Below are 26,371 nucleotides of genomic sequence, written 5' to 3' on the forward strand. Positions count from 1 at the left end.
AAAAATTATCATATCTCCCAAGACAATCGTGGATGATACGCTTATTAATGGTAAATAAAACACAAAAACATAACAAGGTAGGTCGTTTTTATCTACTGTAATCGACATACAATACCTACTTATGTTGATGTTAACTCATATGAAGGAGTGAATCGGATCACCTTACAACCATATAAAGTTCATAAAATATGTGGGGCTCGTGATCTCAGTGCTGAACGAGCACTTGAGGGAACGGCCCAGGTGGAGCAGGGCGGCGGCGGCGGAGACGGCCGGCGAGCCGCGAGGGGCGGGCGGAAGGGACTAGCGCATAAAATTGAGGGGCTCGAATGAATTATCCCCGCACTTGGAGCGAAAACTCGGGAAATTGCCAGTAGATTTGCGAAATCAAGTAGAATGGCGTTATGTCCTTACTGTTTTGGTTAGGTGCTTTCCGCACAAAAATGCAAAGCTGATTTCATACATTCGGTGCCTTGTTTACGCGACTACCTACGGGAAAGGTTATGATGTAGTACTCAATTATGATATATGTACATATAAGCATTACGAATAAAATGTTTGTAATCCTTATTAGGTACTTGTAGTACCTAAAGTCCTTCGTAGTGCCGAATTTAGGTATTGAGCCGATTTCATTGGGCTACGCTCGCGCATCTTGCATAATATTTATACGGTGTCAGGAATACACTCACATAACATTAACCTACATATACCTACTATACCTAAAACTTATCTGACTTACAACAACAAGAGGTTTACATTTATAAAACTAATTAGAAACTGCCAACTGGGACACAAAGGTGGAGAAAGTCATACACAAGCCATATAGTTGATAATTTGCTTGCTATTCTTTTTTTTTTTTCGTACCCACCGAGCTACATGCACGCCAAGTTTAATGCTTTCTTCCAGATGGGACTAAATGTTTGAAATTTTATAGGTGAATTAGCAGCTAGTAGGTACTATATGAACCCAAGTCAAGTTTAACAAAATAGGTAGTACTTATACAAATTTATATCAATTTACTAAGAGCTAGAATCGCTTGCGCCTGATTATGTTGGTTTGCGATTTATTTAAGGCCGAGTGTAGCTCATTATATTTTACCTTTCAACTATTTATTTCGCGATCATCAATATAATATTAATGTTAGTAAATTAGACGTATCACTTCATCAGCATAAGTAACTTATATGCGTAAATAATTCGTTATCTATGACTTATTGCCCGGCTCGTCACGAATAAGCTTGCTGGCTTATTACTACGTTCACGCGTTTGAGTTTCAATGAATTGAAAATGTTGTTAACGACCACTTACTGCCTCAACGTCCTTGCGAAGGCCGATCATTTGCCTATCGAGTACTGGCGGCTATTAATATATTGGCTGCCAATAATCTATTCGATTAATGTAATTGGTGTTATAATCGTGGACACTGTAATCAAACAAGGCAGCTACTGATAATATTCATGACTAATGAATAATTGATTACATACTAGTATTATTAAGTACATAGGTATGTATAATGTACAATACAAGCAAAATGGAGCAAGTACTTTCCCAGCGCTTTGTACGGTGTATATGTTTTTACTAAAGGCTTCATCACACAGGCGCGTTTTCTGGGCGGGCGGAGCGTGAGCGGGGCGCGCCGCTTTTACATATAAAGCGGTCACGCCACGCTCGGAAAACGCGCCTGTGTGACGGAACCTTAAGAAGAGAAGATTTGTTGGATACGCTTTAGCTTTCATTGAAAGTATTTATTGAGATTACGTTTAAAAAAAAGTTAGATGGGGTAGGGGGGGCACATATTTTTTTTCTTTAGGAGAGATTATTTCCGAAAATACTCGACTTTATCAAAAGTGATTGTTGAAGACCCTTATTCATTTTGAAAGACCTATCCAACGATGGCAATGCAGTATGTAACAATTGTATAAGTAGATATTAAGTTTGAATACCTGAACGTAACAATAAGTAAGTACGTTTCTCCAAAAAAAAATTAACTTTTCCTCTAATACCTATCCATTTTCCGCGTCTTTGCTTGTACGAGTACATATATAGGAATCAACACACTGAGCGAACCAATTTCAATTACGATTGAAATTGGTTCGCTCAGTCTGTTTGCTTACACTATGAAGTATCTGCACGTAGTCCATCATAATAAGACTAAAAGCAATTAAATACGAAAGCTCCAACTTTAAAGTGTTACACGGGTATTTAATTGCCACCAAACTGTGAAAGTAAACTAGGCCGCCTAATTGGGAGCGTTTACCCAAGTCATATGCGTGAGTAAGTCCGAATCCACATATTCGACCTAGACATTGATTCCCAAAATATATTATCATCCTACATTATTCTGTCCATTATAAACTCATTAGCGTTGCGAGCAACGGCACTCGGTCCGCCGCCAAATTACCAACATTATCAATTTATACCCGCCCGTGCACAAACAAAAAAGTTCAATGTAGATGGCCGGTTCCCGTTAACAAATTCGTATTGTGCAATGTAGGAGAAAAATTGTAACTCGTGTTTTGGGTACGTGCTTTTTGTGGTAGGGTTTGATACCGCTATGGTTCAAGTCAAGATATGTGTTCACCTAAATGCTTTCACTGCGCCCGGCACGCATCAATCAACTCGGAGAGCGCGCCCGCGCGCTGCAAGCGCCTGCTGCCGCCAGCCCGCCACCCATCAACCACATTCGCTACTATCATTTGAATCATTTCGAATAAAAATTTAATATTCTTAATACTTATTGCGTTTTATTACCATGGAATATTATGCTGTTGACTTTTCCTACCTAATGTTTTTTGTACATTAATGGTAGAGATCAAAATATTGTAAATATCTGCGGGAGAGTTTTAGCATGATTAAAGCGATATTTACCTTGTAAATTCACTTCAGTTGCAGTGAATAATGGTTAAATATATTTCAGGTGGCTTTTTAATCACTTATTGTTGACATGGTATAGCTTTCAATTATTTGCAGAACTCGTAGTACCTAGGACCCGAACCCGAACTTCCGTAGAGTTAGACCAAGCTAAGTTGGCAGCGATTTTGATAAACTTCATAATTTCATAGAAAAGTATGTCGTACACTTGCGCAGTCGGGGCTATCAAAATCGCTCTCACTCTAGGTATATCTATGGAAAGTTTTCAACGCTAGCCGCAGCTGCAGCTTCCATACGATATAATTAATAAAATAACTTTAAGAATATGATATTAATACTCGTACATGCTACATCCTATCGTTTTTTGTGTACCTATGCCGATAAAGCACAGTTTATTTATTAAATTATGATCGTATGAATTGCGTTGAATTCGTGATCTTATCGTCAAATTCTGAACCATCTCTAATAGAAACTAAACGTTTTTATCTTAATTTGACAGCATAGACCGACATGCAGCATAGCTTGTAGTAGGTAGTTAAATTGTTCGGTGATTTATTTTATTTTATTGGTTTCTGACTATAAAACTTTTGGCGTATATTTGTTAATAAATTTAATAGTTTGTTAATTACCTAAAATCGTGCATATCTAATGATATAATGATAATATTTGTATAAAGGCAGATGATAAAGGTTACTTCCTTGATTTCATCGGCCTATACCTACTGGTTATACTCGTTTACCTACGGCAAATTAGAAGCTTCCTTTTTTTGTAGTTTAATCTAGACAGGGCACGTAAACAGGTATTCTAAACTATTTATATTCAGTATTTTGAACATAACAAAGTATTTAAACAGGGAAAAAAACGTTTATTTGTAATAAAAGTAGACAAATTGCGGTTATTAGAGTTCCGTACCTCAAAAGGAAAAACAGAACCCTTATGGCATCACTTGTGCGTCTGTATATAGATACTAAAGTACCACGAAAACTTAGGTACTCATGCAGAAAAATGGAAAGCTTTTCCGCTTTTGAGATCAGTTAATAAAAAATATCAAAATATATATATGTAGTAGGTACCTAAGCCTACTTACGCCGGTACTACCTATATATAACCGCGTCCCAATTGGGGTGATATGTTTCTAATGTTGAGACTTGATAAATCTCTTGCATGTATATTAGCCCCCGTTTAGCCTATTCTGACAGAATGGTAACTATGGAACCCTACATTGAGCATGGCCCGACATGCTCTTGGCCAATTTTTTATCGAATGCCATAGCCATAACAGGTTGTGCATAAAATTGTTGTTTACATGGGTTAAAGTTAGAATACCCCTATCTGATAATTAAATATGAGGATCGATTCTGCTTCCCAATTAAGATAGAGGGAGGTAGTTACCTCTAAGTATTATTAATTTGTCGTAAAATATTCTGTTGTTACTTATATTATTTTACTCTCATAATCGTTACACCTATATATAATACTGGTTGTTTTTTTTTTATTACTGGCAACGTTCTGCGAGATGAATATATACGTTTATGTAATTTTGGCTACAGGACCCAACAAATGACTTTACTGGTACTAATTGGACTCGCATAATTTTCGAACATGTTAATGTGTATGTGTTTTCTTCATGAATGCTAAGTTTAAATTAGTGCACGTAGGGCTGCTAGTACAATGTTTACCTACCTACGGTAGTTAGCATCAAAAACCCCTTGCCGCTCTCACTTTACGATTCTCATAAAGTAGTTTCTTTAAGGTTGCTATCAATTTAATCCTTCAATAAATTACCTGGAATATAAAAACAGGTAGAGATATACTTGACTCAAAAAACCTGTTGCACCTTGAAAATATCGGCTGAGTAGGTACATACATTAGAGATGCCGCAACTTTTGTTATTCTGTTTGGCAAAGCGCATGAGGTCAAGTGCCCAGGAGTGACTAATGCATGGTCGCCCTTTGAATCCTGCATATTACCCGTATAACAGACTAGAAGGCTCTTCTTACAAAAAAAATCCTTTACATGAACCATCATCTGGGTGAGTTCTCTTATAACTTTGTACTTTTTTTATAAGTTCGCCTTTGGACATTGTATATATTTTGTTTTTATTGTGTTTGTGTACAATAAAGTGTTTACATGCAAGTGTTTCCATTGTATATATTTTGTTTTTTTTTGTGTTTGTGTACAATAAAGTGTTTAGGTACATACAAGTGTTTACGTTCTAGGTATATATTTTGTTTTTATTGTGTTTGTGTAAATAAAATGTTTACATACAAGTGTTTACATTGTATATATTTTGTTTTTTTTTTCTGTTTGTGTACAATAGAGTGTTTACATACAAGTGTTTACATTGTATTGTAGATATATACATAGGTATTTTGTTTTTATTGTGTTTGTGTACTTAATTTTTTTACGTATGATGTTTATTTCTCAAAAGATTAGAAGAATATTCACTTACACCTTACCTAAGACATACATTTACACAAGAAGGCTGCAGAAGATCTCAGAGCCTCATTCGCTCCCCTTGTGGTCTCCTGTGATGGCGCCCTCGGAACGGAATATGAATCCTTCATAAAAAGAACATCCCTTAAGCTCCATGAAAAATGGTCCAAACCATACTCACAAATAATAGGTTAACTGGTAGAGAATGCCTTCTGGCATTAAGTTCGCCTTTTGTACAATTTTTACTGTGCAATAAAGTTTAAATAAATAAATAAATAATCAACTGGATCAAAGTCAAAATACAAATATCAATCATCAGAGCGGTCTCTCTAAGAATTAGAGGAACGAGAAGAAGGATAGAAAGATTGGGATCTGAAGACGGCTGTGGAATACCCATCCTTGAAGATTAGATTTTTCTTCTTTCTACCGCACAACTGTTTTTTAAATACGTTTAAAATTGTATTATTTAATGTAATAAATGTGTTATCAAATACATGTTTACACTAACATAATACAAAGGAGCCGGTAATTCATAATTATACAAAAACTACATACGTACAATTATGATTTGTATAAGATTTTCATATAATGCTTTCATGTTTTTTACGTATTGCTTTCCGAAGAGTTTGATTGATAATGTGATAATTCATCAAATGATGATATCACACCTTGGCACGAAACTTCCGTGTTCTTCTGTCGGTTATACGTTTTGGGTCTAGGTAATAAGTGTCTACCGTTACGCTTCTTTTCAGCAAGCTAAACAAAAAATAAGTCAAAACTTAAACTATGTAGTTTTATTTGGAATATTGTTTTTGGGTCGCGAACCGGATTGAGAACCTTAGCTAAACCCTCACAACCGGATCCAAGCTCCCCACAGGTAGACCAGGACCGATGCCATAATAACTTTCGGCCTTAACGTATTGACAAAAGTAAGAGTGGTACCTATACATCGAAATTACTTAAGAATGGCTAATTGAAAGTGAAAAAAAAGTAGGCAAACCGTCATCGTCTCGCGCTGGTACCTACCTACAGTTGATAAATGAAGGTTATTAATGGATTGAATATTGTAGATTGTAGTGTTAATAGTAAACGGCAAATCGTGAGTGCGATGCGGCGGCGCTGTCGGTGACGCCATGGCTCCTCGATCTTCCTTGTGAAGTGAGTCATCTTCGCTCGCTCGTGACCTGGGCCGCGGATTTTGTTTACTGGCCCCGACTTACCTTCAGTTATTATTAATCAGTTTAATCACGCATTAGTAATATTTTTCGTTAGAATTTGAATTTAGGTACCTAACTCACAGTCTCACACATTTTAGTGCACTACCTACGCTTGACACGTTTTGAAAAGACAAGGTCTCAATTTTTAAGGACAAAGTGCTGAGACCCCTTCGCGTGGACTGTAAAATAGTAAATGTGTTAATATGGCTGAAAATGGCGGCATTTTGAAAAACTAACGAAGTAGTAGACAATAATCCCCTACGGTAACATATATGTATCTACCTAATTATCCTAACCTAACCTGCCCACAAAATTTCACGAGATTCGGAAAAAAACGGCCTGTAGAGGAGAACAGCCGAACAGACACAAGAAAGCATGTTTACCAATGCTGAAACGGAAACGCTTGGCGCTCGCTCGGTCAATAACTTTTATTCCCTTATGGATATTCTTGTTTAATTGCTTCTTAAGTCTCTTACCGTACTAATTTTGGAAATTTAATATAAATAATATACCTACCTACCTACCTACCTACACTTCGCAAAAACAACAAACCAAAAAAGTATGTATGTACCTACCTATCTTCTTCTTACATTGATCTGTGTGATTAATTCATCTACTTACATGAAACACTTTAAGCTTTAATAATTAGTTATAAAAACACTAGGGTTTTATCGTGTTTAATTAGATGACTCAAAAAGTTCTCGGTAATGTCTCGGTTAAGTTCACCGTCCTTCATTGACGTAAAATGAGCCCCGCGCGGCTAGAAGCGCAAGTCATATCACTGGAAATTGATGCAAATAGCTCCTTACCTACAGCAACCGACATCCGGCTGAGCGCCTCTTACGATCATACCTGTTTTATGGCTATCTATCTACTTAATACCGCACTGAGATACTACATATCTCCTAACTTTTATTTATTATTTCCTTCGACTTAAATAGCTGCTCTCGTGCGATGAGCTTTACACCCAGGAATTCGTTTAAATGTTACTATATTCGGGTTTTTGTAGGGAAATAAATAATAATTATTACGAACCATAACGATATCTAAACGAAGACGTAATTGATGCGATCATCTCTATTTATAGTCGTCATTTCTAAAGTATTTACTTCCGCCATTTGTTTGATGTCTATAGTGATTGTAGTTGTAGAATCTGCAAATTATTCATGTTTTCCCGATTAAGTTGTAATATGTTAATGTAAATATATTAATAAGGTTCTGTTATGCGAACGTTGTAGCTAATAATCACCGTGAGAATATTTAGTAAGTACGTTAGTTAGATTTAGTAGTAGTTACTTGTGTTTGTTAATATTAAAAACAATATGTTAAATAGGTTGTTTCTAAGTAATTTATGTAGCTTTATTAGCACTTATAGGTGCATAATTATCATACACACTTTTTTTATAGGTACATTAAGTACATACTATGTACTTGGTCATACATCCACGTAATTTAATTAAAGGGTCTAGCAGGCTAAGCGAACAAGAAGTGCCCCCAACGACGGATTTGGTCATTCTTTCAGGTGGTGTACTGGCAGGTCCTAAGAACTCTCTACGCTTAATATCAGTCCGCGATCTTCTTTTGTTTTCGAGTTATTCAGGATAATGTAAAATCATCAGTGTATCATTGAAAGTGTCATATTTTGTAAACCGTTCAAGTTAGATTAACCAAACAAAATTATATTTGACAACAATAAAATAGACTACAAAATGAATATGTTTAACCTGCATCATGTCCTTATACTTCATTATAAAAAAAAACATTTTATTTTTCTTCTCATTATTTTTTATACTATTCGCGGAGGTACAGGTACACCTACAAAAAAAAAATGCATGAGTAGCCACTAATACCCACTATATACACATATAAAAATATGTATTTGCATAAATCTTCGTGCGTCATGTCAAAAAAAAAACATTATCGAACAAGGATCTCGGAAACGGCTCTAAACATAAAAAAAATCAAAAATGCGCGTTTTCCCAGAGATAAGACCTAGCTAAATCAATTTATCGCCCCCGAAAACACCCATATAGCAAATTTCATCGAAATCGTTAGAGCCGTTTCCGAGATCCTTGTTGGATAATGTTTTTTTTTGACATGACGCACGAAGATTTATGCAAATATTTTTATATGTGTATATAGTGGGTATTAGTGGCTACTCATGCATATTTTTTTTGTAGGTGTACCTCCGCGAATAGTATAAAAAATAATGAAAAGAAAAATAAAATGTTTTTTTTTTTATAATGAAGTATAAGGACATGATGCAGGTTAAACATATTCATTTTGTAGTCTATTTTATTATTGTCAAATATAATTTTGTTTGTTTAATCTAACTTGAACGGTTTACAAAATATGACACTTTCAATGATACACTGATGATTTTACATTATCCTGAATAACTTGAAAACAAAAGAAGATCGAGGACTGATATTAAGCATAGAGAGTTCTTAGGACCTGCCAGTAGACCACCTGAAAGAATGACCAAATCCGTCGCTGGGGGCACTTCTTGTTCGCTTAGCCTGCTAGACCCTAAATCAAACTTTCAACCAAATATTAAATTCAAATTAAACATACGTGAACTCGTAGCGCTTGCACTGTTGACTGAACCAATCGCTTAGGTATTTATAAAATACAGTAACAGCTAACTAATTATCTACAGGAGGCAACAATAGAGGCACGTCTCACGGGTGTCGATGGCGGCGCGCCGGGGTCACGTCGCGACGCTCGCGACGCGCCCGCCGCGCGGCCTGCGCTAGCAGACAACCTCAAACTGTCACATTGACACATTGACAGTGTTATACGGTGACGACGTGTCGGAACTGTCACACCATTCCTTGAATTCTCCCAGAATTTGGTGCAGTGCATATGTGCACTTTTCTTAAATTCCAGCACTTTCTGTAACCTAATCCACATATTTTTATGGTGCATTAAATCCAACATGCATACAACTTGTATAAGAATACTTATTTAGCATAGGTAGCAGTGGCGGCGCGTCCATAAAAGCCGATTCCCACCGGCTTGCCTGTTTGGACGTTTGAGCAGAGTTGTAAAGGAAATATGTAAGCCAAATTAGCCCCGGCTTGCCTATGGATATGTTTGACGCGCCGCCACTGATAGGTAGCATATTCTTCTTCATAATATACCTCCTGAGGTATATTATTTAAGCTGCACAGCTAAAGTTAAAATAAATAAAATACCTACAAACAAACATGACTGCTTATAATTCAACGAGTAACATCAGAAAACAGCACATGTGTCGTAATGCAATTAAATTGATTTAGGTCATATGCGATGCGAATCCAGCTCGATAAAGGTATTCTAAATATATACGGTAAGTATGCAAATAATCTTTACAAGCAGCGAGGCAACGCCGCATCGACAATAGCAATGAGTGGCGAGTCTTCGAGACCCAGATCCGTGAGAACACATCTCAGATTCTCCTGAGGCCATCCTGTCTACGGCTGATTACAAAGCCGGCCATTTTTAACGGTAATAATTATATAGACAACATGTCAAAAACATAGGTACCGTAAAATGGGGTGAGTTGGGTGAAATTTGACTTTCAAACCTCGATAAAATTTTATTTTTACATGTGAAAACTAAATGGTGTATATAATAAGTGGTTCAGACGTTTGTATTTTAGTTTGTATTTGATTTTGGGTAGATCCATTTCATAACTTTGACGATAAAGAGGAAAACTCACCTCACCCCGTAGTGCCTCGTATTTGGGGTGAGAGGGTTTTTCATACAAAGGTGATTTTGGAAGATTGTTGGATGGATTTTTTTTTATTATGCGTATACTACAGCCCCATTTTAAATTGGAATACATTATTTTTGTAGCAGTTGCCTTAAAATCACTTCTCACCCCGTTTTACGGTACTTAAATTGTTGTAAAAAAATAAAAAGTAATTATCTACACAGATTAGCATACTAAATTTCATCGTGGAAAACGGCAGGGGACCATTTTAGTGTGAAAGAAATTTGCTACCTCCATTAAAAATAATATACATGATTCATAACATCTACTTACATACAAGGGACACCTCGTTGGATTAAATCGATTCTTATTCAGAAATAAACTACACCCTACCTCATGAATAACCAATATAACCATTATATACAGTAAATTAGAGAAGTGTAATTATTAATTTTGAACGCATTTTCTATTACTGCTAATTGGTTTACCACCCAAAGCGATCAGTACAGTAAGTGAAAGTGTCCGACATGAATCCGCTACGTACGGTCAAATCAGCTCAAATAAAGCTTTGTCGTGTGTGATGCAAAAAATGATCTAGAAATCTATACACAATGAAATAGTGGGTGAGCCATGGCGATGCCGATGTGACACTGACACGTGATGAGACTCACGCCTCGTATCGTGTGTGGCTAAATTGATTTATTGCAGTTAAGCTTTCATGTAAAAATCCGTAGACCAGGTACGTTAACGCAAAAACTACTTCTTCCTAGTCCCGGGGAAGGACATAGGATAGTTTTTATTCCAAAAATTAACCCTTAAGGTGGTTAAAAGGGGGTTGAAATTTGAATCAATGGACTAGAAACTTTTCGCAAGAAATAAAGAATGTTTATTATGCATTGTTGACGTCATTAAGAGCTGAAAAGGGGGTGAAAGTTTATATGGGGAACCAATAAATAGCAGATTGGATAAAAAATAAAATAAGCTACCCAAATAACTAATTCCACGCTCACAAAGTCGCTGGCAAAACCTAGTAGGTACTATTTATGTATAGAAAAACAAACAAAAAGTAGTAATGCGTTAAGTTTATATACTATTTAGTATTTATTGGGGATCTCAGCTTAGTTTGACAAAGTATGCACCTGTAAAATTGCCTTAATGTTTGCTAAACGAAAAGGAAATTTGCAACAACGCTCTTGATTCCACTTAAGTGTAATCAAATTTGTGGCACATAGGGTACTCGTAATAAACACGATCATACGCGGAACGTGTTTGTAAACAAACGACCTGTTTTTAAGGTTACAGACTGAGCTTTTATTATGAACATCTGATTTATCACGCCTTAGGGCCACTTGCATCATTCAGTAACCCGGGGTTAACCGGTTAAACCTGGTGTTACCATGGTTTACTAGTACAATTTGAAACTGGGTTAACGGTTTAACCGTTTAACCCCGGGCTAGTGGGATGGTGCAAGTGGGGCCTTAATATGTTAATCTCCATATTTCTAAATACCTACTTGTTTCCATGGGAAATATAAATTCGGCACGTATTACAAGCAATTCCTCAAAAATATTCAACGGCCTGCCTGAGATATTTCTTTATAAATTTTAGCGTTTATAACCTACGAGTACCTTGACATTAACTTCATAATTTCATTTAAAAATGAACGTAAAGGAGGGAATTCTAACCTGGCTCTAAGATACAAAGTGTTAAATGGGTATATCGAATTCCTCGACTAGATACTTAATTTGTATTTTCCAAATGTTCCGTGTAAAATTTCTTAGATTTTCCCAGGCAAAAGGAGCTCATTCTGACTGAGCTATTCGTGGTATAAATAAATTCTGGTCACATATGCAGACTGCGCTCGCGCGTAATAGATTAACACGACGGCCAGTCTACACGACTCGACAATTAAAACTTGAAGTTTACAACTGGACAAAACAACAGGACCAGAAAAAAGTAATTACATATTAGAGGTTCGAACGCATAAAATAATAAATGAGTGCAAACTATCCTGACGCCGACGCCCCGCTGTCACCGGCCAAGCGCCCCGTGTCAGCTTATGACGAGCGTGAGAACCGTAATACCACTGCGATACTTGCAAGACTTTTTGCAAAACTGTAACGAACACTTTATGGTATACGTTTCTACTCGTTTTGTATATTAAATGCTTTACGGAACATTCTTACCATACAAGTTTTACACGCTGCACCCGAGACTGGATTATTACAATAATATTAGTCGTAATTCATAAAAGGTCGGGCGTACCTACCTAATTTGCCACTTATAAATAATTCCGATTTGAAATCCTCTCGAGCTCGAAAATTGCTTTGATGGCGGATGCATCTATTGGGGATGTGATTAGCAAATGTCCCGTACGCAGTCTATTAGAGTTGTGCTAATATCGGTGAGTGGGCCCAAGATTCAGGCGCTCACTATAACGGGACCCCGCTGGCGGCTCTGCACACAAATTAATGGCTGGCGCTCAAGGCCGCCTACAAGCAATCGACATAGATACATCGGTTTGTCGACTATGAGAACATGGCGCCTTCCGACTTACGGTCAGCGAAGAATGAGGCCGAGAAAGCTAACGCAGCCAGCGCCAGCGCTGTGATGCTGTGCTGCCCGCTGCCACGCTACCGTCTTGACACATCTCTCTACATCCGGTATGGAATATTAATAATAAATAACGTGCACACTAATTTCCATACGAATGGGGTCAATTCGCATCTGTTAATTGAATCTCTATATCACATCTTCAACAGCGATTGACAAGATTGACACTCAGTTAATGATAAGTATTTGATTTGTTTTATTTGGCATCCAGAAATGAATGACCCAGTCTCCTGATAAATGTCTATAGATTCAATATAATTACATGAATGTTACACGGAAGCCTCCATTCATGACAGATATATACCTAATTAATTTGAATGGCGGGTGCACAAAGCCGGTCGTCAGCAGCGTCACCCGGTGCACTTTTTGCGGCGCTCGCCGTGGGTGTAGGTACTGTTACTGTTAGCCGAGTTTCGACCGCCGCCAACGGCTAACCTTGATACTTTCAGTTACGTCGTCTATTTTGCACTGCTCTTGTTGCCGCTGTCATCTTATTGTGGCCGAGTTAACTGACAAAAAATATCAATCAAAATTCTGGCACAAGTGCTCGGGGCGCCCGCGTCGCGTGCTCGCTTGCCCAATAGATAAACGAGATGAAAAATAACATTCAAACACATCGCTTCAATGTTTCTGTGTCGAGCAGCGAACATTAGAGATCATGTTCATTATTTTGGGTTTATGTTACATGACATTGTTTTTTATACTTGACATGCATTTTGTTTAACCACGCGTACCTACGCGCAATTAACTAGTAACTACTTTGAAGCTCACATAGCTAATACCTATATATAGGTACATTGAAAGCTCAATCAACAACTTACTTTTAGATAAATACAATGGTCAAAACAGTTCTAAAATGTGACCCAGAGCCATTTGGCAGAATATAGGTACATACTTAGGTATAATTATACAGTCAGCATCAATAGTAGCGGATGAAACAATATGCCAAACGTATCAGTCACCCTGGAATAGGTACCTACTTTCACGTCTAGTGCATTAACAAATAGAGATAGGTATCACTACAGTTCCCGTTCGTAGATAATATCTGTCACAGTCTACTTGTTCTTCATATACTTAGAGACAAATATCTTGTTATTAAATTATATAGTAGATACTTTTGACGTGTAATCTGATCTGTAGGTACATTGTGCTTTAAAATAAACACCATGTTTTGGTTTTCTCTTTATTTGTGTTTCATCTATTATCAGTCAATTAATGCCGTAACCTGAAACAAGAAGATCACCTATACGAAATATGGTTAACAAGAAGCAATAAGAAAACACGGCGTAATGTTTAAAAGTGCAGCTGACGTCGAAATATTTTACAATCTCAGAACTATGAAGTAAGGAATGAGATAAAGCTTGCGATGTGCAAGTTCAGTGATCCTTCCCTTCCCGTGGAGTCGCAAGAAGCTGCACGTCCGCCGAACCTGTTTGCAGCCCAATATCGGCGGCCGTTCCCAATTACGTGGACATGTCGCATGGACGAGAAATTACTGTTTATCGTACATTTGAGAGTATCGTTGCACGTAAGTCATCGGCGTTACATAACAATTAACTCGCTCGCGGTGCGGCGCCGCTGCGCCCGCGCGGGGTCATTGGCAACGCGGCCGCGAGCTGCCACTTAGGTTCAAGGGTACCTCGGACTGGTCTACATGAAATTACATTCGGACCGCACATTACTAAATTTTACCGTTCGTCATTACCGCCCAAGTGTTTTCCATTGAGCCTGTTATTCATAAAATTGAATTTCTTAAAGTGTAGCGTTAAAATACCTACGCTCTGGATTTTTATTGGAAATGTAAAGAATAGTAATAAAAGTAGGTATATGAGGCCGTAAGTTCTTGGTACGAGTAGTTGAATATGCGAAAGGCTCGGTTGCCTGCTCGCGCGCTTGACGCCATGTGAGCCCGCGTTCAAGAGCCTTGTCATTAGCGTGCTCTCACGTCTAGTGCATTAGCTAATTCGTCATCACTGGTTGGGCGCAACTCGCACTAATCGATTGCGGCGCTCATGATTCAGTCAATGTAATGGATACTCAACAATTCACATTTAACTAATTAGAGAATATATTCAAAGAATACCAAGAAATCTTACCTTCTAACTGCTGCTTGCATCGTTGTTATGCCTACTGTCTGAGCTTTGATGGTAAGAAGAGTGATGTCTAGCTTAAGCATAACTTAAAGGGTTTAGTTGTTGTCTGTTGTAGTTGTAGTATGCAGGATCAATTTATTTATTTACGAGTCTCGCTAATTTGTCCCCTAAATAAATCACACATGAAGATCCGGATTAGATAATAGATACAAGTCAAGTACCAAAGCACGATTCCAATATTCGAATTTTCAACAGTTGGTTGATATCGAAGCTATCGATTTCACGCATCGAAAAGTTTAGTAACAGAACACACAGTATCGAACATTTAGGAGAGTAACCGCTACGTATGCCATAAAATTTCAAATTACAGAAACGGTAACATTATGCAAATTAAAAAGCTTTTCGTAGGACCAATTCTGACGTTTACAATCGCTTCGTGTTAATTAAAAGTCGTAAAAATAAAAAGGCGAGGTGTGTAATTGATACATTTACATCCGTTAACTTTTAATGATGGCATCCTCTGACTTAGTAATCTTGCACATTTCATGAGATCGATTTCATGCAATTTACACTATGTATATACTGTATATTTGCTTCTCCTTTAACTTGAAGAGTTCTGAAAATATTCACAGCAGTAAACACTCCACATTTACAGCGTTTGCAAAGAGTTCTGTTTTCCAAGACGAGAAACATTGTTGCTTATCATCCTGTCCTGGTAAGCACAGACGAGCAAGTAATTACTGCACGGATGGCGCACGCGCACGACTATGACGCATTGTCTAAAGTTTTACAGGCGTCCGTCGCTGCTCGGCCTGCTTGAGGCTCCTTCAGCTTTGCCTATAAATAATAGACGTCGACCACGAAAAGCAATCTCGCCGGATGGCAGTTAAGAACCCTCAGCTTATTTTATAACGAAGCTCATTAATGAACAACCAGCCTGAGCTCGGAAAAATGCGTCGAGCGCCTGCGCAGTAGAGCCTGTTCTCTGTTACCGCAAGCATCACCGCGGCGCAAGGCAATATACTGCTTATAATTATTACTTAATGGTATAATCGATTGTACCTCAAACTTAAGTATTTAATGGCGTATTTGCTACTTGAACGTATACATACCGTTAAAAACGTTATAGGCAATGCTAGGTTACATACGTCACCACTAAGTGCCTTTAAGTACATACTCAAAAAGCGTAAAATGATTAGACGAGTAAACGAAGCGAGTGAATGGCTGTTAAATACTTACTCATGTTACATAAATACCTACCTAGCTGATGTTTGTTTGTAAAAAGTGCTTATAAATTACCTAACTAACCCTGACGGACACACCTACATACCTACAACGAGCACTTAAAAGTATGAATATACGAGGGCGCGTCCGAATATTGTTGCTGCTCCTAACTTTATAAAGTATCCTACTTTTCGCACTTGTATCATAATGTGCCATCACGCTCCGCGATTGTTGCGCCATTTAGGGTCCTAGCAAAATTGATTGTTCAATACTTACGCTACAGAATTTTTAATTTAGCAAGAACCCTAAATGGCATAACAATCCCTTGTGGTGACTGTACCTACCATTGCATGTTCATAATTATTAGCTTTGAAATATCCCTTAACAATTGTATAATTGTGTGTGTGTGTGTGTGTGTGTGTGTGTGTGTGTGATGCGTGTTACTTAAGTATATGTTTTTACTACATATCTATTTGCGAGTTCCTGTAATTGGCTCTATATATCTATTTATGATTCCATTGTCATTTAGTTAGCTGTTGGATCTCCTTATGTAAATAAATAAATAAATAAAATAAATAACTATTATTCAAATCTCATGAGTATAGAGCCACAGCATCGGCTAACAACTTTCAGACCAGCCCTCGTAAACACTTTTATCCTGAAATACTTACTAAATGTCTTTAATGATTGTATTGACGGGGGTAGAGTTGACGAAATATAAAGTAAGCCGATCTTTTTCAAACTTCTTGGAGAGACCGACTCACCTTATATTTCGTCAAACATACATAGAAGCTTGCCTACGCTTATTTTTATAAAAAGGTAAAAGATTAGATTTTTTTTACCCGTAGAAATCAAAATAGACGCTTCATACTAATCTTAATAACCAAAATAATCATGTTATTTGGTATGACACTTCATTGGCTTACTTCCCCTTGCAAGTAACAGTGCAAGCCATTATATAAAAAGTTACTTGTTTATTAACCGACGGAGGATGGTCAAGTTAAAAGCGCGACGGCGCGGTGTCCGGGCGTTGATGTCTAACGTAGCGCGCACATGAATACTTCACTGACCTCATGAATTAATGTTATCCGTTTCAGTAATACATTAACAGGCACCAAATATTTATTTGACAACAATTATTAATTAAAACCAAAATATTACTTTACTCACCTAAGTAACTTATTATTTTAACTTAGTTATTAAAACTGAATAGGTACATTGACCAAATTGGGATCACCATATAAACCCCCATTATGCAGAATATGTTAACCATAATCGACGCCATAAGTTGCATTTACATGCATTATAGAAATAACTATCAGGTACAATGACATGATATAGCCCATAACGGTAATTTGTAATGTAATGAAGATATCAATATGCAAACGGTCTATTAATATATTTAAAATTTTAAGTAGAATAAACTCAGGAGCTTAATTACTAGAGACAATATCAAAATCTCATTTGCCTAAACTGCCAATTCAATCGCTTCTAATATTGATGATGATTTTTAAATACAGTTATTGTATGTTATTTGCCTAAGTTTAGGTCGAATGGTTTAAGATAAAATTTCTACTAGTAGGTATATACTTACGATAATTACGTAGGTATCACACAAGGCGGGAGCATCCTGGCTGGGCAGTGTGCTGATAAATCGAAGCATGTCGTCATTTGTTCGAGTCGTGTCCGCGAAGGCCTTCCTCGCGCACTTCACAAAAACCACCGAAATGCCTGCCGGATGAGCTAACCCGCCCTGTCCTCGACTCATTGATTACCTTGTAAAAAATTCAATCATCGGTTAAATTTACAATAATTCCGTCGGAACCACCAAACGCGAACATTCCTATTCCGCGTACCTAAGTATAGTATATTTTCCGCCGTGGTCGCCGCGGAATGACGGCGGCGTTTAAAACACCGCTTCAAATTAAAATATTCCTTTACGGGCAGTGAACTGCAAAGTTTATAGGTGCATTAAAGTGTTGCAAATAGCTACTTTGTAATTGTTCAATTACTAAAAAAGTACTTGTAGGTAGGTAGTACTGCAGACGTAAGACGTGCGGAATTTCACGTTTCCGAAGCTCTTAACAAACATTATGGTGGCCACTAACAAAAGTTACAAAAGCCCTTTATTGCCTTTTTATGTATCTTCTTACAGCGTGAAACATCGTGTACTTAATCAGTGTAATGTAAGAATTATCTTATGGCTAAAGGTTTAGATAGACGGTGTGATAACTCGCATTCGATTACGTTGCCGACTACTGTATTTCAATATGAGGCAAAATAAACACTGTGCTGTAGATACGCGTTGTCTAATGGCCCTTTATAGGTAGTTCCATATTAATAGGTAGGTAGTGGTAATTCCGTATAGTTGCCAATAGACCGGCACATCTGGCTCTTTCAATCGCGCATTATTAAAAAGTGACATTTGCTCTAACACGTGAGTGAATACGCGAATGACAGCGTGGATTGTACGACTACTACGATTGTGTCAGTATTTAATATCTTTTTAATTAGCGTTGTCTTTTCCGTATTTCTTTTGAATTTCAGGTAGAGTTCATTGGTAAGAAATCAAGTCTTGTAAGTCTAAATTAGATCGATTCGAGTATGTTTTATGAGATTGCTCTGGGAAAACTCAGTATTTAGAGTCATAATGCAATGGTAAATGGTCGGTATTTAAATAAAATACCGTAGGTCAAATAAGTTTTTTACACATACCTACCTATGTATATTTTATACAAACCTTAGTAATGTAAAATGTAATGTAATACATAAGGTATGTTTTGTGAGTTAAGGTATGGCATGTTTTGATAGAGTCTGTGCTGAAAGAGAAGAGTCGTGGAATATAAGGAAACCAATATGTACATGACTTTTTTCTTTCCACACAGACTCTAAATATTTTATACAATTATAGTTTTATTATAGATTGCAGGTTTTAACTTAATTGTCACCAAAATAACAGTAGGTACCAACCTACCCTCACCAACGGTCTTATGCGGCCTTAAACGCACAACTCAAACGCAGAGCATCTCGCTTGTACCAATGTCAGTACGAGGGGGATGCATTGTGAGATACTTTACGCAGTCGCAAGCGATTAGGCCAGTGGCAAATTCGTGGTAAGGATGCAGTTACTTATGAAGTCTGGTGCCTATTCGTTGTTTGCACGATACTAATATGGAAGTTCTTTAAGATAAAACATAAAACGATGTCGATGGTTTAGAACGGGCCTTGAAAAGTCTTGGTTGTATTGTATAATTAGGTACCTACCTACTTTTAATATTCCATCTTCGCGACTTTTTGTTTGTCGTGGCAATGACTAAAGAATTTCACGCGAACAACTTAGTACGAGTAAGGTCTGGCACCTCGGCTATTATCTCTTGTGCACGGCGCGGACCAAAGAAACGGTGGGATGATTCACAAATATGTGTTTGTATTATAATTGCGGGATGATTGTGCTTTACTGAGCTAATAAAAAAGAAACCGGATACGCATAATACGAGATATAAGCTGATGTCAACACCATGACGTAGTCGATGGGATGATGTTGGCTCATAAGTGTTCATGTTTATCTACTTACAGTATCTATACGTATTGGCCTATTATCGTGCATTCAAGTTATAGAACACGCAATTATGAACATATTTTTAGATAAAGTTGTAAACGACGTCCATGAATCTAGTATTAAACTGGATTGGGCATGAGTGGTGGGGATAACTGACAGAACGGGATAGTCTTATGTATCTTTCAGTAGGAGTAGCAGCGAAAGCGCTATTATTGTTTGTCCTTGTCACAGTCTCACATTTTATATTATATTCTTCCCCACTTTTTTTTTAGTATTGATAATGGTGGGCAACAAATGAATTCGACCAATCACAGTGTCGCATTTGCGTATGTTTTGTCCCTCACGGAGGCACGCGAATACCACTTCTATAGGATGCTACTTCTATGACGACGTCGGTATTTACCTACTTATAGTTCGTTTTTTTTAGCATTAGAAATAACTTGCAAGAAGGTAAGCGATCTTGACATGTCTTTTAATTGAAAAACGCTTTATAAAAATATAAAAAATATAAAACTATTACTTATGAAAGTAGAAGAATATAAATGATCGTATTAGATTCATAATTGTTACATATTTGCCGTAACTTATTTTTAAAATGTGTTTTTCAATTAAAAGACACATCAAGATTGTTTACCTAATTTCTAATGCTAAAAAAACGGGCAAGTGCGAGTCGGACTCGCGCACGAAGGGTTCCGTACCATAAAGCAAAAAAAAAACGGAAAAAAATGCAAAAAGAAAACGGTCACCCATCCAAGTACTGACCACGCCCGACGTTGCTTAACTTTGGTCAAAAATCACGTTTGCTGTATGGGAGCCCCACTTAAATCTTTATTTTATTCTGTTTTTAGTATTTGTTGTTATAGCGGCAACATCGTCTGTGAAAATTTCAACTGTCTAGCTATCACGGTTCGTGAGATACAGCCTGGTGACAGACAGACGGACAGACGGACGGACGGACAGCGAAGTCTTAGTAATAGGGTCCCGTTTTACCCTTTGGGTACGGAACCCTAAAAAAACGAAGTATACGTTTATACAGGGTGCTTTTGTTATCACTGACCAAACTCTGAGGGGGGTAATATATGTAGGTCATACTGAACAACTTTTACTATGTGGACAACCCCGAAATCGCGAAAAAACATTCCGCTACGACATGATAATATGAAGAATTGACTGTATTTAAAATAAATTATTTTACATTATGCCTGGAATAAAACACCAGAAGATTAATAGAGAAACGTAGGCAGCACGTAAACGTAAACGTAACGTAAACGAAGGTAGGCATTTTTAAACACAATTTATATTTTAAAACCGGTATAAAACTATTAAGAGTAGGTAATTTGATTAAGACATCACGTCATGTAAATTCGATAGTAACAAAATCGTTTTGACAGGTCGAAATAAGAAACTGATTTGACTAGTAGTCAAATTCCCTGTACAAATAAATTAGGTGTTTATAAATATAGATGGTCAAGCAAATTTAGTCATCTACTGACTAGAGTAGAAAAGTCGCGAAATTAAAATTTTCTATGGGACGATATCCTTTCACGGGGTCCATATTGGGTCGCATAATAATTGATTGTCCTAATGTAATGTTACGCATAAAACTCATTTCGCATAATTGTTATTGTGCTGGAAATATTAACATTTCTGAAAAATTATAACACAAACCTAACCTAACCTACCCTATTCTACACAACCTATGCAAAATATTTTCGAAAATACTTTCTGTTTCAGCTGGAGAAAAAATATGCGAAAAGAGATTTATGCGTAACATTACATTATGACAATCAATTATTATGCGATGAGATAGGATCCCCCTTTCACGCCTACATTTTTCAAATTTGCCGCCTTTTTCTATTGACAAGATCTGCTTGACCCAGTATATCTGAACTCTTCTTACTGTACACAACATGTACTTAGTGCACTTATATGTATTTGATCCCGATTGTACCTACTTACGGTTTGAGAACCTACAGAACCGTTAAAACACGTACCAATGCAATGTTATATTTCCTCTCAATTAAACCGTTAAAAATGTAAGAGCCGTTAAATAATCAAGCTTACGTGGTAATTAAGCCCAAATTGTGTGCACTTCGTTTTATGTGCATACATTTGTGTAGCCTCATCTACAGCATTAATAATATTTTGTTAGTATTTAATATCTTTTTAATTAGCGTTGTCTTTTCCGTATTTCTTTTGAATTTCAGGTAGAGTTAATTGGTAAGAAATCAAGTCTTGTAAGTCTAAATTAGATCAATTCGGCTATGTTTTATGAGATTACTCTGGGAACACTCAGTATTTAGAGTCATAATGCAATGGTAAATGGTCGGTGTTTAAATAAAATACCTTGTGCATCTATAATATACCATCAATTAAATGTTTGCGAAATCTAATCTCTAGGCTTGAAATGTATTGCGCAAATATTCTGTACCTACTTTAGTAAAATATAATCTATCTATCTATAATACCTTTAAACGAGCAATTCTTGTATATTTATTTATATATATATATATATATATTTCGGGGATCTCGGAAACGGCTCTAACGATTTAGAAAAAAATTGGTGTATAGGGGGTTTTAGGGGCCAAAAAATCGATCTAGCTAGGTCTTATCTCTGGAAAAACGCGTATTTTCGAGATTTTATAAGTTTTCCGAGCAAAGCTCGGTCTAAGAATAAATAAATAAATTTAAGAATAAATAAATTTTATTATCAATAAAAAAACACATAACAGAATGTTGCAGGGGTCTCCGCACTAGGCTACGCCTGTATCGCGGGGAACCAGTTACAATTAAAATTATTGAATTAGTTACATAATAAAGTTACATTTACAAGTAACAAATTTAAAGAAAGACACTTAAATACAAGTGAGAGAAAAAAAATACAGTCTTATTGCAAGGCATGGAAACTAAACTTAAAGTATTTTAACTATAATATCTTCTGTCTCGGCATAAATAAGTGAATGTAAAAATTTAAATAAGAGTATTTTAGCTTCTACGTTGGTACAATCTTTAAGGTTGCAGTGTTTAAGCAAAGCGTTGTAAGTAGTTACTCTGACTCTTTCCCCAAAACGTTTCCCAAAGGCGGAACGGACTTCTGGAATTGGTAAGTTAAAGACGCGTTTATTGATTAAAGAACTATAGCAAGGCAACAATTTTGAGAATTTGTGTGTGTGTAAAGCGATTTTCATTAAAAATAGCTGACGTACAGTTAAGACCTTGGCTTGGGCATAAAGATCTATGGTTGGATATCGAAAGGGTTTTTTAAGCATCACCTTTAAAACTGAGCGTTGAGCCCTTTCAATTTCCAGCATAGAGGTCTTTGCCGCACTTCCCCAAACTGTGATGCAGTAGCTAATCACAGACTGACAGAGCGCGGTGTAAACTAATTTAAGCACAGAATCATCGGCAGTGTTACGAAGCTTTTTGAATATAAATATGGATTTTCTTATTCTAGCAGAGAGTTTATGAATGTGGTTTTTGAAGTTCAGTTTTTCATCTACTAATATACCAAGATATTTTATTACATCAGTATTCTGTATTGAATCACAGTTACAGGAGTTAGAAGTAGGGTAGTCTGTGCATGAATGGATTTTTATAATGGGAGAAAAGGATGGTTTTGACAAGGTGGTTTTATAGAAACAAAGAAATTTCATTTTGTTACAGTTCAGAGTTAGAAGGTTGGAGCGGAACCAGTCCGATGCAACTTTCAGTCTCCCAGATATTTTCATCCTATATTGACTAACAGGCGTACTCTGATTTAAATAACAGGTTAACAATTAGATATGGATCTGCCGGCCTAGCCAAGGTTACAATCGCTATCGCTTCGACAGCGAAAAGCATTATGTCTCTCTATCACTCTTTCATATTAGTGCGACGGTGACAGTTGCGTTTCGATCGCTACGGAGCGTAAGCGATTAACATCTTGGCTACGCGGCCTGATCTGTAAGTGTCAAATGTGAAATACTTCAACCAAAAACATCACTTTTAGTGACAGGGCTATAACCGCGAAAATCGAAGTTCGCAAATTGCGGGGATTTTTCTCTGTCACTCTAATTATGCCCATATGCCTTCATTCGCTCAGATCAGATCCATAAGGTTAGATGGTGTAAGAGAAACACTTAATAAATAGTAGTCCAGCCAGGAATTTATACCTATACAATGGCGTCATTCATAAACGCTCTATAAATAAGTCTCGATTAGCTATTAGTCGTTTGTCTTAATATGCTTTTTAGACCTATACGGATTTGTAAGAAGATGATAAAACATAAATTAACTAACTGAGGCTTGTAAAGTTTAATGAATAAGGGGGTAAATTTATTATTTTTGTTGGTACCTAGCAAATTTATATTTCTTGTATCATGTATCAAATTTTATAAGAGACATCACATCACACCACCGATTGCTTGGCGTACGAGTATATACGCGTGCTATTCGGCCACTCTATAAGCGTAAGAATTGATAACAACGTTTCTTTCCATTCCAATTTAATTTACTTTTGGATCATTGTCGTGTACTAGGATTACTTTATAATACTACCTTAACAATTAATTTCCATCTGCCTAATATTTATTTGGATCAATTTAACCACAATATTTTTTAGCAAATTTTAACTTTTTTTTACTTTTTCCAAACTTTTGAAGTAACGTGTTGAAATTAGATATGAAAAGCAGTATGCCTATCACGAGGCTGTCTAATTTTCGAAACACGATCCTCGTGTCAGGGTAATGTACTAGCTACCGGGTAATTAATGTGTTTGCACTGTAGTTATTAGCCGCAATCGGACCTGGGATACTGTTGTCATCGCTCACCGAGCCTTCGCCTGAAGCAGGGTCAGACCAAGCTAACCCTGCACAAACTTTTTCAGATGTTCATAGTGACAGTTTCAAACTTTGTTCAGTCAAAGTCAGTAGGTACAGAGTTAACATACGCTTAACGTACGAATGGCTACCATTGCTATGTATGTATACAAACAATATTATAGTAAGTATAACAATTAACGTCTACTTCTTATTGTTACTTGTTACTCCTTCGCTAATCAATATTTCTTATTAAGTTGTTTCGAGTATTCCCATTAATGCGGAATCTTAAGGCCAGTCCAGACGGGACAAGTTTTTACCCAATTTAAATTGTCAATTTAATCAGGTGGTGTGGATGCAAAAATTAATTTGAAGAACACTTCACCTATACTGCAAAACGTAATTCAAGACCAAAAAAAGTAAGAAATGTTGCCACTTTTTTACTAGCGCGTCTTGTATTTATGTACAAATAAATAAATAAAAGTACTTTTTTAAATAGTAGGAGTAAAATTACTAATGAATAAATTATCTTAGCTTGATTATTTATCAAAAGGAATTTACAATTTTAGAAACAAATTATTGCAATGGCAACATTGTCTCACTTTTTTTGGTCTTGAATTTCGTTTTGCAGTTTAAGATTAATAATTAATTACCGTCAAGGTAATGGTCAATTTGGTCATCCCGTCTAGACGGCTACCTACGTAAAATATGGCCCAGCGATATGAATAATACTGAACTCTTGGTGTATATACGTATACATAAGTCTGTGATTCATGGCTCTGATGTAGGTACCTTGGCAAACGACAGTGTGGAATTGCCACCATAAACATCAAATTAATATTATAGTATAGTGCTTCTGGTTGCTTAAACTGGCTCAATATATGGTAAAAGTGGGATATATGCCTAATGGGGATAGATGCGTCTGTTTACACTTAGTGATCTGTGCGAGCGGTAGGTCAAAATATTTTAGTTTTACCATCGTGCGATTTTTGCACATGTTGGGATGAACTGGGAACCATTGAAAGCGACGAATAATTTCGTGAATTTGGATTAGGTACTATAAATGGTTGTGCACACGTAAATGAGGCAACTCCAACCCAAAGAGATGGCATCTATCCTCACTCATAAGTTCTCTTCTTTTCATATTAAATAAAAAAGAAAACCTACAAAATCAAATTACCTTAATGAGCTTACCCCACTTTTACCCTACATGAAATCTATTTTATATGCATTATTTGTTTACCCCAGTTATATTTAATTTGCGCACTTGTCTTGTTGTGCTTTGTTCGGGTAAATGATTGCTTATAAGTCTAAGCATCGGACAACCCAAATATACTTATTTTGACCCAGAAATGAGAGACAACATTGTGAGCAGTTGATCAAATTGGTTGAGTTGTTTGTGACAATTTATCATTTGGGACCAACTCTTCTCATCTTTATGGACCCGTATCGTCTTTGAGTGGATACGTGATACGTGTTACTTATTCAGCTCGTAAATACGGGTCCTAGTAAAGCGCTCGCTAAGCTACGGTAATGCTGGGTCTGCGCAGTGTGGCCAGTGTTTGCGTTGCGCTGAAGCACTGCGCGCGCACAAACCATACGATCCAACACAAACAGACTATCATATTACTGCATCTAAGTTCTAAGTATCTCTCATTTTAGCTTTTGTCACTTCTAAGACATACACTAGTTAGTAGATAAGTGGCTCTTCTTCTACCTAGCGTTATAGCGTCCGCTTTCCTACTTGCTTTCCTCCACTTTGCGCGATCCTGGGGCGTCAGCTATAAATATCGCATACCTATTTATTATTTTTTAAGGATAATTAGAATCAGACCTTGCTAAGGTTACATACCAGGTGTGACGTCAAGTA

The sequence above is a fragment of the Cydia fagiglandana genome, chromosome 6 (assembly GCF_963556715.1).
Source record: "Cydia fagiglandana chromosome 6, ilCydFagi1.1, whole genome shotgun sequence".
NCBI lineage: Eukaryota > Metazoa > Arthropoda > Insecta > Lepidoptera > Tortricidae > Cydia > Cydia fagiglandana.